At 46.3% G+C, this 16671-nt stretch overlaps 1 protein-coding gene across 1 annotated transcript in view; it reads right to left on the minus strand.

Moving 5' to 3' along the window:
* Positions 1 to 16671, minus strand: part of OPCML (opioid binding protein/cell adhesion molecule like) — a 1038307-nt gene that overhangs the window by 614199 nt on the left and 407437 nt on the right. The window lies entirely within an intron of this gene.

Consider the following 16671-nt stretch of genomic DNA (forward strand, 5'->3'; position numbering starts at 1 on the left):
CGTGAAACACTTCACACTGCACCCTCATATACAACAAGCACCTTAATTTTTGAAAAAGTGACAGAACCTGAACTAGATGATCCCTCATGGTTTAGGGCCATTTCCTCACGCAGAGGCAGGATTACCTGCACGGACCTTTTCAAGTGCCTATGTTGTCCCCTCCCATTCCTGAAAGAGTCGGGGTGCTGCAGGACCACCACTGGGGTGCAGGGCAAGTGGAGGCGTGTGCATGTTTGAGCCCAGTGTAAACACCGGCAGGAAGCATACGAGAGGGTCAGGCTAAGGACTGCCAGAAGGAAGCGTGCCTGAGTGCAGGCACGTGTGAGTGAGGTTCGGAAGGGGACAGTTGGTGCCACCTGATCCCCACGTCTTTCCCTGAGGGCAGGAGCGAGTTTCTGCAGCCCTGGTTACCACACACAGACAGAAGAGACAAAGGCTTCACTCCTGACTCTTCACTCCCTGTGATAAACACCATCCTAGAACAGCCCTCTCCCGCACAGCCCGAAGTGACAGCCGGCTCAGAGGAGAAGGGAGACCCAGGGGGGTGCTGGCATCCTCAGAGCTGATGGGGGCTCCAACTGGGAGAAGAGAAAAGTCTACCCTCTTTTGGGATGAGCAAATGCCAGTCCCAGCTCTGTGCTCAACTCCACTTCTAACAAGAAGTGGGGTCTGTTTAGTTGGTGTCCTTAGTACATATTAACAATAAATAAAGCTTCAATAAATATGCAAAGCGAAAACTAATTTAAATTGACATTTGTGTCGGGTAGGGTGAGAGAGAGTCCTTTACACCATAAAGTGATTTAGGATATATTACCTCGGGCATCTGCATTACAAATTTACCTCTCATTACAGCTATGTTAACGGGAAAAGGCAGCTTCTCAACAACATTGGAGGCAGGGTTTATTAGCATAAATTTGCATAATAATTAGCTCTGCAGCAAGCAAAGCCTGGTGTGTCTTTCAAACATGCAACTTTCAATGTCAATTTTCTGTGCTTCCCTGCTTGCCCCTGTTTGTGTAACTCTCCTGGAACCCCTGGCCCTGCTTCTGCCGGTTGCTGAATTCTCTCCTATTGCTGTCTTTGGGCTTATGTTTTCAGAACCTCTACTCGGCTCCCCTGTGGAGAAAGTGAAGGCAGGTATCCACCTGGGAACAAGGGTGACCATAAGTCCAGCTTGAGGTTTCACTGTGTGTGGACAGAGGGACAAATTTACACACCCTCCACACTCAGGTGACAAACCCAGGGGGGAGAACAGCCATGTGGCTAAGTCCTAAGGAGGATATGACCCTAAGCAACAGTTGATTTCGGAATGAGTAAATCCATGTTGTTTATCAGCAGTTTCCTTTGTAATTATGTTGCGTCTAAGCTAATATTGTAATTATCTCCCATTGCCCGGGCTCCTGCTGACTGGGTGGTCAGGGCAGGCAGCTGTAAGTACGAGGAGGGAGCCCCATACAAGGTGATGTGTAGGACACGTGGGCTGAGGATCGACTGATGTCGGCTGGACTCTCTCAGGACCACGATGGGGGGCAGGGAAGGTCACACCTTGAGCTTCCAGATGTTTTTGCAAACTTCAAGGCAGACACCGAGCCCCTGAGATGCACAGAACCCTCTCCAGGTAAACCAGACTCCTTCCCCACCCGTCAAGGTGAATGTGGAAGCTCACCCAGAAAGGGGGCTAAGGAGAGAGAGCGTGGGTCTGCAGTGAGCACCTTCTCCAAGAGCCAGGTGATGGGAGTGTTTGCGTTCGTACCCCAGGCACGTCTCATTCGTGTTGGAGTGTGTTGGCAGCACATTCACAGTCACTCAAATCTCACTGACCCCACCCAACCGGTGAGGTGGATGAGGACAACCAAAGGTTTTCTTGCTTGTTGGCTTTTAATATTTATTTATCTGGCTGCTCCAGGTCTTAACTGTGGCATGCGGGATCTTTGATCTTTGATCTTAATTGTGCCTTGCAGGCTACAGTTCCCTGACTGGGGATTGGACTGTGCCGCTTGCATTGGGAGCATGGAGTCTTAGCCACTGGACTAGGGAAGTTCCTGGACAATGAAAGGAGACGGGTTAAGTGAAGCTCAGACATCAGAACAACTCCACTCAGCCAGAAAAATTCATGTGTAAGTATGTACAAACACATGTAAAGACTTGTACTGTGTATTCTGTAAAAGACTTAGCCGTGATCCCTTCTCATGAGTGAGTGAGCATACAATGGGATTTGCTGCAAGTTTACTATTTCTGAAACCCCTTTTGAAAATCCTCTTATTGTCCCAAGCCTTTAGTATTATGTGTTGCATATTTCGATGTGTAAATGAGACATAAAGACCTTTCTGATTCCAAAATACATGCTCTTTCAAGGCACTAGAGGGGCTTGAAGACAAAACGCTGGCCCCAGAATCAACAGCTGCTGTGCGCCACTGCCCCTGTCCTGTCCTATGGGCAAGTCAGAAACTGCTTCCTCGGATGTGAAGCATGGCTACCAGTGAATCGCTAGAGCTAGTGCAGGCACTTGCTGTCGTGTTCTCCGCTATGTATCCCCATCCTTGTTCATCCAGTGATGGGGAGGGCGCCAGCCTCTCTCATAATTTTCTAAACATTTGGACTCTTCTCCAGAAAAACGCGCCAATCAACATTCATTCAAAATTCTGAAGACTTAGCATTCATGGGCCTCCCATAAAACCCTCTCTCCCTAAGATCTTGCAAATCCTAGAGCAAATCGTCCTGAAAGAGCCCAATCCTCTCATTGCGTAAATGGAAACAGGCTCAGAAAGGATAAAACGCTTGTCGTAAGTCGTGAAGTAGGTAAGTAGTTAAGTAGAGATGGTGAATCCAGTTCAGCCCTGTGATCCCCCTCCCTCTGTTCCTGGAAGAGTGTTATGTGCTGACCCATGGCTCTCAAACCTGAACAGGCAAAACAAGTATAGCAGATGAAAGCCTCCTGATGTGTGTATGGATGGCGGGGAGTATGACTATTAAGGGGTAAGGGTTTCTGCAATGGTGACAAAACTGTCTAGAATTAACTGATGATGACGTACAACCCTGTGAACATGCCAAAAACCAGGGGATTATATACTTCAGAGGCATACATTCTATGGTATGTGAATTATAGCTTAATTTTAAAAAATCTACTATGATAATCATTCAAAATGCTATTAAGGAACTTTGTACTTAAGGAAATAAGTGAGAGATGAAATATTTAAAATAAGTCAAAGGTAATGGCAGCATAATCCCCTGTGAGATTTAGGGAGGGGTAAAAGCGTTTAGAAGGAGAAAACAGAGAAGAGGGTATGGCTAATGACACTACAGAGCTTATCACACGGCACAGCTCTGGGGTGTTACCCAAAAGTTCAACTCATTCTCACACTCGCCCCACTGACCTCTAGGGGCTAGCTGAAGTCAATCTATAGGGCACGAACTGCATTGTGGAACTGCTGTATGGTCGCCCGTCAGAAAATCATCCTCACTGCGCATCAGAGAAGAGTTGACTCTGGGCACAGCCCTAGTCTATGGAGGGCGGCGGTACAGTCTGCATGGAGCCACCTGACAAGTCTCCATCACGGGACAACCGCTGACACCCTCCCCACCAGCAAACATCTGGGTTCTCAGGACCAGAGAGAGAGCCACAGGGACTTAGGAGAGATGCTGACTGAGGGTCGTGGTACAGACTTTGCTGACCTGCTGTGTCTCAGTTGGGAGAAAAGAGCTCGACGCAGGGTTCGTGCAAAGACGGTTCCTTGTGGAAGTGACCCTGGCAGGGGTGAGCGGTGGAAGGAGAAACAGCCAGTACAGAGGAAAGACCTTGAGTAGGCTGAGGAACAGGTGAGTTCAACCCTGCAGGGCCCTTCCAAGGAGCCCTGTAACTACACAGCCAGGCTACCTGCCAGAGGGTAGAGAGGGAAGACACCCTGTCCAGCTCCGCTTCCACACCTGCCGGCGGCACCATGGCGTGTTAATGGTCTCACACTCAGGTTAATTAATGCCTGAGCCCCTAGCAGGCTCCTGCAGGCACCTGCCAAGCCCCAGGGCAGAGGAGCCAGGTGCGGCAGAGGTGAGGGGCTCCCTGTTGACATCTGCGAGAACTTCCTCACCCCTGCACTGCCCGGAGTAAAAGCTGGGCAGAAAGGATGCGAGCGGGGACATGGCCAGTGTGAGATCTGGTACATTCTAGTAGTCCCTGGGGACTGAGGAAAAGCAATGCCAAGGGACAGCGTTACTAGCAAGGTTCCCACGGTGGAGACGCAAAACCTCACAGGAGCCAGTTGCTATGAGAGGTGTTCCAGCTCCATCAGCGTTTGACCCTCAAGGGAGGTTGGTACCTCTTCTGCCATTTACACAGCCACTCACAGAATCCAGATGCCGTGAAGGCGGGGGTGATGTCGACCCCATTTATCGGTGCCCTCGGCGGGCGTATCAGCGCCATGCTGGCCACAGAACAGGCTCTCAACCAGCGCCTCGTGAGTGTGGAGTCAAACATCGCGAGCAAAATAAACACCTTCTGGTCTTGACACTCTCACCCTCAACAACGCTGTCGCCAGTCAAGTACAAACAGCCAAACAATTACAGACGTCGTCTCATTGAAAAGCCACTGAATCCCTTAAAGGAAGAGCAATGACTTATCACATCTGTTTTATAAATATATAAACAGCTTACAACAGTGGCCCAAGGTCACACGGATTGTATATTGCACAGCCAGAATTCAAAGCCGGTTTGACTTATTCCAAAACGTACATTCTTAAACACGAATCCACCCTCCACCCCGAGCCATCCATCCTCTACACGAATGACTCTGGTAATGGGAATCTCATTCATTATTTGCTGAGAGAGCTTGTTCAATCTTTAGAGAGCCCTTGGGGCCGTACAGAATGAATCAATCCACATTTCTCTCTCTCAGTATGCAAATCTACTTGGAACATCTATATCTTTCTAGAATTCGTTTCAAATCATAATCTTTCATTTTTCTAAGACCACTGAGTGTAAGAGTTGCTGACCTCCGTGACCCTGGCCTCGGATCTTATATGAGAGAACCGTGCCTGTTGTTTGAACTGAACTAAAAAACCAGGTCCCTGGTTTTCTTTTTCAGATGCTGGTATAATGGCGGCCCTTCTCTGCACCCTTGGCTTCCCTGATAGCTCACTTGGTAAAGAATCCGCCTGCAGTGCAGAAGAACCCAGTTCAATTCCTGGGTAGGGAAGATCCCCTGGAGAAGGGAAAGGCTACCCATTCCAGTTTTCTGGCCTGGAGAATTCCATGGACTGTATAGTCCATGAGGGTGGCAGAGTCAGACATGACTGAGCGACTTTCACTCTGTACTCTGGCCAGTAGGAGGCGCAGTTCTAGTAACTCTTAACCATATGTCATGGTGTTGATCTGCTATATCCGGTGCATTCCAGCTCCCTTTCAGGTGGAGAAAAAGCTGATGGGAGCACACAGAGACTCTTACCATGAGACTTTAGAGGAACTTTAGCTCAGCTCCCAGAAAGATGGAAGCTGAGACCCGGGGGCCAGGAGGGAGAGGGAATAATACCCAGGAGGCAGTCCAGACCCATGACGCCCAGATCCCTGTTGAAGCCGACACATGGATGGTTCGCAGATGCTGAGGGACAGGACATTGCTGCTGGAGCTAATCTAATGTGCTGCTTTACTTTTGCAAGAATATGAGTAGCTGTGTTTGGTCATGTCCATGGTTATACCTCATTACCAATCCCTTTGCAATACATGCTTCTCAGCACTAAACATGCTTAAAAATAGGTGAAAAGAGAGCCATCTTTCAGCTCATTTAAAAACTGTCCGCAGCGAGTCGCAAAGGTGGACAGCCATGCACAGAACCCGGCCATCCGTGTGCACTCATGGCCACTCTCTTTATCTCAGGCATCCCTGGCTGCTGAGGAAATGGTGTCTGCTCTTCAGGACCCGGAGTCAAAGCAGAAGGGAGACAGTGAGTGGAGCGGATGTCCACCTCTGTCATGCCCCCACTTCCTTCAGCCTCAGCTGCATTTTCTCAGACAGAAAGGCTGAGCGTGGACTCTCTCTCTTGAAGTACCTGCAAGGAGGCAGAATGCTGGCATGGATGGATATCAGAGATGACTGCGGGATCGATGTTTCTGTGGCATCGTCAGGACTGGTTTGGCATCTGCTAGACTCGCACAGTGGCCTGTCGTCATTGGGTCGTACAGAAGCCAAGCTTCTCCAGGGAGAGAGAGCGGTTCCTTGGATCTCAGAGCCTTCCCCTTAATAAAGATACAGACGGGGATAAGGCCATGTAACAGGTGAATCCCTTCATTCTTCCTGCGTCTCTCTAAAGAAAGGACATTTCCCCACTGGAGGGAATAGAGAACGGTGTGGGCTGGTGCTGAACTGTGTGGGAGGTTCAGGTGCATATGGAAGGCCTCCATTTGCTGTGGGCCTTTCTGCTCCAGGGCTGGATATCCCTGTTTGCACGTGCAGGCCGCTCTATTGATGCCTCACACCAGAGGCCCGCAAAGAAGGTTCGGCTGAGAAAAACTGTGACCCTGTCTGGGGACTCAGAGCATGTAACCTGGACAAGGAGATTGTTTAGGGCAAACCAGGACACCAGGATATCCCCTGCTCCCCTGGGTCTGAGGCATTCTCTCCTTTGGACAGAGCTGGACCTGCACAAAGTGTGGACCCTTCCAGAACCAGAAAGAGCCAACAGCAACCAAATCTTTCTTCCAAATCCCAATTTTCCAGTAGTTTTTCTATTTCTTCAGTTATTTGAATATAAAGTTATGCATGTTCATTGAAGTATGTTGAAAAGTATAAAACACCTAACATCAAATCCACAGTCTCTGCCTCTCTCATCTACCTAGATTTTAGAATTTTAGAAATACAGGGTGCAATCTTCCATAATTTACTCCTGCATGTCTAAATGTATATAAAATCTATGAAACTTTCTTTTCTATAAACAGGTTAATGGAATCTGTAATATTTTACACTTTATTTACTTAGCAGTTTCTAGATTCCCTTTCAAGTGAATGCATACAAATATTTGGTGAACAATTAGGTGTTTCTAACTGTACATTTACCATTCCAAATATTTGCCACCATCCCTGACTCCAAAAATGTTTCTACCTGAAAGACTGAGGTTTTCAAGGAAAGGGTCATTTGTAGGATGAATTATTGAGCTCTCCACTTCTCTGTGCTATGTAGACCTCTAGGCTATCACCTTCCCTGGCTTACCCTTGTAAAACCACGTGAGGATGCAGGCTACCATCATCACCACCATCATCAGCACCATCGTCATCAATGCCATCATATCCTCATCACCATCACCATCATCACCAATATATCATCATCACCATCATCTTCACCATCATACCATCACCACGTCATTACCATTACATCACCATACCATCACCACCATCTACACCATCACCACCACCATCCCCATCATCACCACATTATCAACCATCATCACCAGCCTCACCATCATTATCAGCTCTCAGGGTAGATTAGAGTTGATGAAACCTATTTCCTGACTCATAAGTCTTCAGGTTTTGGCACAAAGTTTACCTGGTTATCCTTCAAGCAGGTGAAAGCCAAACAAAGGAGATTTCAGTTCTTACACCAGCTCTGATCAATTACCAGTGGCAGGACACGTAAAAGGTGGTGTGGGGAAATAACTTGGTGATCGACCAGCGACGGTCACTGCTGGACTGAAGTTAGCACGTGTGATGTACTCTGCTCTTCCCTGTCAACCTACCTACAGCAGACAGTTGAGGCATTTTTCCTTGAAGGACAATGCAAGGATTTGCATTTTTGTTAAAGGATTCTGCAACAAACACAATTCCTAGGTTATGGACGGCTAGAGCTACTTTCTTTCTGAGTCCTGGGTTCCCTCGCGTGACACTGAGGAAATCCACCAAGCCATTTTCTAAGCTTCTTAAATAGCTCTGTGAGCTGTTTAAAGATCCTAATCTGTGCAGGTAGCAGGAAGGCTGGGAATCTCTAGGGATGTTTGGAGGCAGTCTTGTGCCCCGTCCACCCTGAGGAAAAGACTCCGGGACTCTTCCTGAAACCTGGGAAGATAAACACAAGGAATGAGGTTCAAGCTTTGCTGGTCTGCCTCCAGTTTCCCTGGGGACTTGGTACGATACCTTGTGCAATTAAAAAGTAGAAAACAGTCTGAAATCAAAAGCAAAATAATGTAGAGCCCTGCATAATGGCATCTGCAAAGCTGGATTCTGTATGATTTAACAACTGAAATGTGAAATTATGTAATCAATAGAGGGGAATGTCGGAGCGAGTCTTTGTGAACTAGGACTCGGAAGAATTTCCTGAATTTCTATAAATAACTTCAAAGGCAAAAAGCACAAGGAAAATGTGATGACTCTGAGTATGTCAGAAGATTTTCTGTTCGATGAAAGAAACACATTTGGTATGTGGCTTAAACACAGTTGATTTATTGGGGGAAAATGTTTGCAATGTATAAAACACCAAGGAATAACACTTTGTTTCTGCAAAGAATTTCTTCAGATCACCCAGAAAGAAAAAAAAGAAAAGAATCTTAATGGAGTATAGGCAAAAAGTTATGAATGGACAGTTTAAAGAAGAAACTCAAATGGTGGTCAGTCACTGGAAGACACCTGTATCTCACTGGTGATCAAATAAATGCAGATTAAAAAGGTGAAATCAGATCACTTTACACGTAACTGACTGCCAAAGATTGGACAGGCAGAGATATAAATGGTTGTAGGGGAACAGGCAGTCTGGACAGGGATCAAGTTGCACTTGGATTAAGGAAGGAATATAATTTAATATATAGTCCTTTGACACAGCATTTTCACTGCTGGGTCTATGTCAGCCCCCAGTTATTGTCGGGTCCTTAAGAGACATTGGCAAGGACGTGCCCTGGAGGACTGTTCCCATGAAGGAGCCTGAAAATGTTTAAGTTGTACATAACCTGGTTGATGGCGAGGCCACAGGTCGTGGGCACACAGGTGGAGACCCTGCAGGGAGGAGAAGTAACAGACTCGCTGCACAAGGCGATGCAAACAACCTCAGCACCAGGGCGGGTGGTGGACAGGAGCCACGAGGGATTAAATCACTGACTTAAAGTGACAACGGCCCACTCTGCACAGAGTTTACAGCGGATGCGTGATCACGGCAGTAACAAGGCTCACTGCCCGCGTGCAGTGACATGAAGGTCCTGCACAAACCAGCAAGGACAACCTGCCGTGAAGAGGGTGTCAGAGCCACTCCCTGGCCTGTGCCGAGGAAAATAGAAATGAAGTGAAAGCCTGTGGGATTTGGCAGTTGAGAGTCTTTCACTGATCCTGTCGAGGGCTCTGGCTGCTTCTTCAGTGCCGAGAAGGAAGTAGGCAGCCCTGGAAGTCACACCCCACTAACACGCCCGGGTCCCTTGAGCCGTTCCTCCTCTCTCAGAACTGCACTGGCGCTGCTCAGACACCAGGGGGCGCGCCCTGCCCGTGGATTTTTAATAATCCTGGTGGGCCCACTAAACTGGAAGCAGAAAACTAGAATCTCTCCTTGGAGGCTGACCCCACCACAATACCCCCACAGCCTCCATTCCATGCTGTTAATCCTCTGCGTGAGAAATAGGGAGCACATATACTGCAGGGTTATGGAGACAGGTTTTAGAGAAATCCAGAGAGAAACAGCTTCTTCCTGGGGGGACCTGCCGCCCTGGGTTCCTCGAACGGGCACTGTCTGTCCTCCCTGGGGTCCACCCTTCCCACCAATGTCCTTTTACCCATGCACACGGCCCCCACCCTGCCTCACCCAGGTTTCCTGACTTAGATCCCCCCACTACTGCTGGCAGGTGTATTATGCCACAGCACATACTATGATACACACTTTGTGCCAGCAGCAAGCCAAGGGAGGCGTGTTTTGGCTTCACGGCCGGAAGGGTGACCGCTTAGAGCCCATCGCCCATCCCCAGCTCCAGCTCCGGCCCTGGGGTGCTGCAAGCTGAATCCTGCACAGCCCACCTCCTCCAGTCTGGCCGCCCCCTGGTCTGGAGGAGGCCCCCTCTTACCCTGGGCAGTCAGTGCAGCCGGCGAGAGCACAGCCACAGCATCCTGGAAGGGACTGGCCTGAGGTCGGGGAGACGGCCTGTGCTCATCCCCGGTGATTATCAGCTGTCGCGATGGCTGAGAAAAGGCCTCTCCTGTGCAGAGACCGAGACTCCCTTCATCACTGAGAAGTATAGGTCAAAGGGACGGGGAGACAGGCCTGTTCAGGCCACGTGGCCCCAGGGATCCAGCGGTGTCTGGAGCCAGGAATTCACCTCTGAATCTGTTCAGCCATTGAGCCAATAAATTCACATTTAAAAAAGCTAGATTGAGTTCAGTGGCATTTTTGCCACCTGTAATAAAAAACGGCTTGCACTACTAACAAAACAGATATCTCGGGTTCTAGGAATTCTGGAGCATATTAACGTGAACTTGCTCTTGTTACGGGGCAGATGAGATCATGCACTAACTAAGGGGAGGCCGAGGCAGCTGCCTGGAGCCCCAGGAAGAGGCTGGAGGTCTGCGTAGACCGGGAGGGTTCAGGGGGGCTGACCCTGGGTGCAGGCAGGGCTCCCCCCACCACTGTGCGGGGATGAAGGAGGGGCTGATGAGCTCAGTAGACTTCCCAATCTTAAAGGATCCCTCCTTTCTCTGAATTGCTATTGTGTAAAGAATTCATTTGGCAATTAATCTTACACAGCCCTGTGACATCTTTTCTATTGTTGTCTGGAACTGTTATTTTAATCTTCGTTCCTAATTAACTTTTTCATGTTCCTGCCTCCTCTCCCTAACTAGATGGCAAATTCTTTGAGAGCAGAGACCTGTCTTGGTTATTTTCAACCAGGAGGAAGATCAGATTCCACACTGTGTCCAGCCACAGAAGAAAGCTAGAGAGAAGGTCTTATCATTTTGCTAACAGTCATTATTATTCTCATGTTATAGACAAGAAAAGCAGCTAACGGAGGAGAATAACTCATCTAGAACAAATGACTAGTAAGTCACAGAACCAGGAGTCACACCTGGGTGGTTCTGCTCCAGAGCCTGGCACGCTGAAAAGCACACGCAAAGCACTCAATAGACAGCCTTCATGTCCCATCATTCTTAGACATTAATGGTTTCAGATGCATAAGGAAAAACTGATGAAAATGGGGACTTCCCTGGTGGTCCAAGGGGGAAGAATCCACTTGCCAACACAGGGGACACGGGCTGGACCCTGGTCTGGGAGGACCCACATGCCACGGAACAACGGAGCCCATGTTGCCACAGCTACTGAGCCCACACCCTGGAGCCCGTTCTCCACAGCAAGAGAAGCCGCCGCAGTGAGAAGCCCTCACACCGCAACTAGAGAAAGTCTGAGTGCAGCAATGAAGACCCAGCACAGCCAAAAATAAGTAAATAAAAACAATTTTTAAATTTGATGGACATCAATTTTTAAATTCAAGTTTTGGTTTCCCATAAACTGGTCTTAAGCTATGGCTGAGAGACTCAGTTTAGACACAGAACTTCATATCTGGGAGGCAAATATTGACCCAGGCATTGCTGGAGAACATCTGGCTTTGAAAACCTGAGGCACCCTATTCACCATTAAGATGAGATCAAAGGTGATTAGGCTCCTCCTGGAAGCAGGTGTGGGGTGGGCAGAAGATCATCGTGGAAGGACAGCAGGGAGTCTAAGGTGATGAGGGGGTTACTGCTTGGCTTGGGAGCGGGAAGCATAGGTCCTGATCCCAGCTCTCCTGCTCAGCCTCGCCTGCTTCCACAGAATCCCACTTGGTGAGAGTGACTCACCTCATCCATCAGTGTTTTTTTTGTTTTTTTTTTTTTACTGTATTTTTAAATTATTTATTTTAATTGGAGGCTAAACACGACTCTCATATCTTCTACCTAAAACACTGCCCTTTTAAATTAGAGCTCAAACAGTAATTCAGGCCCTAGTGAGTCCTTAGCATACCATTCAACACCGATCTGCTAAAGAATCAGTTTTATAAATGGTAACATCAAAAACCTCCATCATGGGACATCCCTGGTGGTCCAGTGGCTAAGACTGAGAGTTCCCAGTGCAGAGGATCCGGGTCCAGTCCCTGGTTGAGGAACTAGATCCCACATGCTGCCACGAAGACCCAGCACAGTTAAATAAGTAAATATTTTAAAAGCCTCCCATGATATCATTTCTGGGCTCAAAGCCCATCTGTGTGTTCATTGTTGAAGAATAAAGATTAAACTACACATTGTGTCATCAAGGACTCAAACAGCTTGTTTCTACCCCTGTATCCAATGCTATCTCATTACCTTCCTTCACGTGAAAGCTAATTAAACAGACTCCTTGTTATTGAATGTTTATGTTCAGCCCTCCTTTTAAAGGCCACTCCCCTCATGCCATTGTCTATTAAAATACATCCATCTCTTCATTTGCTCCAGCAACCAAAAGCATTTCATGGGTACCTACTATGTGCCAGGCATTGGGCTGCATAGGAGGGCTATTAATCTGCCTACATGAAGCTTTCCTTCATTACCTCCCACATAAAACACCTTCCCTTCTCTAGACTACCCGTGCTCTAGGCTGCTCTGCGTTCTCCCTGGCTTTACAACTGCAGTTCCACACCAACACCAAAGCTCTTGAGATTAGGGACGGGGTTTCCCTTATCCAAAGAGTTCCTTCAGTACCCAGCACAAAAGCAGACACACTCTTTGTTAATCTGGTTTGGAAGAACTCTCAATCCATTCGGCAAGACAAACCATAGCCAGAAATTAACTAGTCACACAGTGAATGCCGTGTACTTCGCTCCACTGACATACTCAATGATAAAGTTCCAAAACATATGTTACTGATGAGTAGAAAAAAGAGCCATATGCAATAGTTACATTAAGTAGAAAAAAAATCTGTATCTAAAAGAGGGAAAGATCCATGGACATCTCAAATAATTGTTAGGATGTGAGCAAAGACATAAGCAGTATTCCAAACTGGGAAGGGAGGAAAAAAAAGAGATGTGTTGGGGTCTGTTTGGATCTCGAAGACCAAGAACAAATTACATGTGTAGTGTCAATGCGCCCTTGGAAGCCAGTTGCATGAGCCGCATTGTCTAATTAACATGTAGGTTCATCTAATATCTAACTCAGATCCTTATTGCTGATGTCGACATCTCACTTCTTCTTAGAAAACAGAATGATGGCCCTCGATGCACTTGAGAAGATGGTGTAAAACGGTACTACAGAAAGGCTTTTAATAACCTATTTCAAATATGCAGATACAAAGGGGATAATTCAAGTGCAGCTTTAAGATTTTTCAAATACCTGACTCCATCTGCCTTGCTCTGATGGTTTCTATGAACACGTTTTCATTTTCTAAATCTGGAATTGGTAGTATCTACCTATTTGAAAAGAGATGTTACAGTCAAACACTGTTCTGTGTTTGAGGTGTAATTATTGTTCTCCCATTTTAAAAGCCTACCATAAAGTGGGATGCAATTTTTTCCTTTTCAGCTGTGCAAGGGACATCGATTTTTCTCATGTCTTTTTCTCCCTCTGAGCTTCCTATGATCTGGACAATATTATAAACAGGAAAAGAAATGCAGATGAATTCAATTTCCAGTTTGAAATAAAAAGTCAATTTATTGTCTAAGAAAGATGTTGCTCTTACTCCATCTCCTTCTTGCTGCCCAAGACCTGTGCTTCCCTTTTCGCTTGGAAGGAGTTTTCTTGCCAGCCCTATGTTCCTTCCACCCTACCCCTCACTCCGTCTGTCTGTAATCAGACCACAATCCTCTTTTGTTGCCTTATGCTGTTGAAGTGCCACCCGAATATATTGTGATGAGCTATATCTTCATCATTTTTAAGCTTACTTCTGGAGGCTGCGTGAACCCTCAAGCCTAAGTATATACCTGACCTTGCCTCAAATGAGATTGCACTCAGAGTCAGACATCAAAAATGTTAGCGCTGAAAGGCGCGATGCAGAGCATCTAGTTCAAGCTCATAATTTAACAGAGGATGAACTTATGACTCAAAGAGGGTGAGTGAGTGCAGAAAGGTCACGCAATGGTTAGCAGGGAGCTCGGGCCAGCACTGAGATGCTGCTCGGATTTCTGTTTTGACATTTTTGTTTCAAACATTCTCCAAGTCATGCTTCTTAAAACAGCCATCTCCAGGAAAATGTTAATCTATATTTCAAATGAAAAGAAGAAAAATGTTTTCTGGGCCAAAAAAGAACTTATAAAATGCTGGTTTAACCCAGTGTTTCACAAATTTTTAATGGGTTTATTTACTGCAAGATTTCACAGAGAATTTAAAATGCTCTTTTTCTGCAAGTTCCCGAGAGAGACATGTTGTACACAATTTTCCATCCTATTTGACAACAGACCAAAATTTAAATTGTGAGCTTCTGTTACCACCCAGTGCACCAGGGAACAGAGTTTGAGAAACATCTCCTTCTACCAGAATACTGTATAAGTAGGGTTTGACCGACTGATGTCACAGGTTCCTTCCCACACCTACTATCTAGGTAATCCTGCACCTCCAGATTCTGTTCCGTGAACCTGAGGTCTCATTTGTAAAATGGGAACTCACTTACCTGACTAGATTTTAGGAAATGGTATAGGTCAGTAAAATGTGTAAACTATAATTATCAAATTGGATTTGCAACACCTTGTGAGAGTACTTACGATGCAGAATAACAAAATCAATATATGAGAAAACGTATGTGAAGAATGAGAAATAACCCAGGAGATAAAAATGGCAAAACCCACTCCAGTATCCTTGCCTTTGAAACCCCATGGACAGAGGAGCCTGGTTCACGGGGTTCCCAGGGAGTGCAGCAGGACTTGGTGACCAAGCAGCAACATCTGCGCAACTCAAACATTTAGAAGCTATCAGCAGACACTAGGAAGACTATATAGGCTGTTGGTCTGCCATTAGGAGACAATGCTTTTAGTAATTTAAAGACTGTGCTTTGAGCCTTTGTGTTTATACATGAGTAGACTTTGATCCACCCTTATGGCAGAAAGCAAAGAGGAACTAAAGAGCCTCTTGATGAAGGTGAAAGGGGAGAGTGAAAAACTTGGCTTAAAACTCAACATTCAAAAAACTAAGATCATGGCATCCAGTCCCATCACTTCATGGAAAATAGATGGGGAAACAACAGAAACAGTGACAGACTTTATTTTGGGGGGCTCCAAAATCACTGCAGATGGTGACTGCAACCATGAAATTAAAAGACACTTGCTCCTTGGAAGAAAAGCTATGACCAACCTAGACAGCATATTAAAAAGCAGAGACATTACTTTGCCAACAAATGTCCATCTAGTCAAAGCTATGGTTTTTCCAGTAATCATGTATGGATGTGAGAGTCTGAGCACTGAAGAATTGATGCTTTTGAACTTTGGTGTTAGAGAAGACTTTTGAGAGTTCCTTGGGCTGCAAGGAGATCAAACAGTCAATCCTAAAGGAAATCATCCCTGAATGTTCATTGCAAGACTGATGCTGAAGCTGAAGTTCCAATACTTTGGCCATCTGATGTGAAGAGCTGACTCACTGGAAAAGACACTGATGCTGAGAAAGACTGAAGGCAGGAGGAGAAGGGAATGATAGAGGATGAGATGGTTGAATAACATCACTGACTCATGGATTTGAGTTTGAGTAAGTTCCAGGAAAAGCTGAAGGATAGGGAAGCCTAGCAGTCCATGAGATCACAAAGAGTCAGACATGACTGAGCGACTGACCACCTAAAGTTCAGTCCTGGCGATACAAAAAAAAAGAAAAAGAAAGAATAAGAAATAAAATACAATGACAGAGAAAGTGCAAAGATATGTATTAATATTGTAATGTCTTACATAAATTGCACAGTGGGAAGAGAACTGGGCTCCATGCTGTCAGCCTGAGAAAAAAGAGTTTTCACTTCCTACAGACAAGCAGATGATAAAGGGAAAGTGTGGGGCCACACCACAGGAGCTTCTCTTAGACCTGAAGCCCGTCAGAAAACTTCATGGTTTTCCATCAGCTCTCAGGAGCATAGACTCTGAAGTCATGAAGACCCAGGCTGGGCACCACCTTTGCCGCTTGCTTGTTTCTTTAGGTTATGACATAATTGCCACAAGCCACAGTTTCCTCCTCCACACCGTGGGCAGGTTACAGGTGCCCGAGTAAGGAAGGCTGTCTCTCGAGGGAGGAGAGTACATGAAACCTCCCTGAAAACTGTGCCCACAGGGATGGGAGTCACAGAAGACACTTTCATCAACCATCATTTTAGTGGGGAACAGCCACTGTCATCATGTGTTTCTCTTGCCCATGGCTCACCGCAAACTAGGGAACAATACCAAAGGGGGTACTTTGATAACAAGCTAAAATGTTTAGTTGCATTAGTCTATTTCAAGTAATGGATTAATTACATAAACAGGATATCAATAACCTCAGATATGCAGATGACACCACCCTTATGGAAGAAAGTGAAGAAGAACTAAAGAGCCTCTTGATGAAAGTGAAAAAGGAGAGTGAAAAAATTGGCTTAAAGCTCAACATTCAGAAAACGAAGATCATGGCATCTGGTCCCATCACTTCATGGCAGATAGATGGGGAAACAGTGGCAGACTTTATTTTTCTGGGCTCCAAAATCACTGCAGATGGTGATTGCAGCCATGAAATTAAAAGACGCTTACTCCTTGGAAGGAAAGTTATGACCAACCTAGACAGCATA

This window comes from Moschus berezovskii, chromosome 25, assembly GCF_049115385.1.
Source record: "Moschus berezovskii isolate FMDL1 chromosome 25, NW_MosBer_1.0, whole genome shotgun sequence".
NCBI lineage: Eukaryota > Metazoa > Chordata > Mammalia > Artiodactyla > Moschidae > Moschus > Moschus berezovskii.